Source organism: Gavialis gangeticus, unplaced genomic scaffold, assembly GCF_001723915.1.
Source record: "Gavialis gangeticus isolate Ggan-Ray unplaced genomic scaffold, GavGan_comp1, whole genome shotgun sequence".
NCBI classification, from domain to species: domain Eukaryota; kingdom Metazoa; phylum Chordata; order Crocodylia; family Gavialidae; genus Gavialis; species Gavialis gangeticus.
Genome location: NW_017729004.1, coordinates 65,555,731 through 65,556,083, shown reverse-complemented (window position 1 = coordinate 65,556,083; position 353 = coordinate 65,555,731).

Sequence of the window (353 nt, the reverse complement as noted above, 5' to 3'; positions counted from 1 at the left end):
TTTCCAGGGCACACCTGTTAAGGCATTCCCTGTCCTCATACCTACGTAGGTCATTGTCATGGCAACATTTGGTGGCACACCTGTTCATTTCTGATGGCACACTTTTGAGCCTCAGCACACTGGATTTAGTTAGTAACTATTGCAAGTACTAAACTTGCAGGAGGGGCGGCCAGCGGTGATTGGGGACTGCCCGCAGACCCCCGGCAGGGGCGATGCGTAGAGGGTGCACGCGCGCCCTCTGAGCGTGGCAGTGCACCGCCTGCAAAAGGGTGCTGTCACGGGCGGTCGCGGCTCGCCATCCGGTGCGTGTCGGTGGCATCTGCGGGTGGTCCGTGATAGCCGCTGGCCGCTGC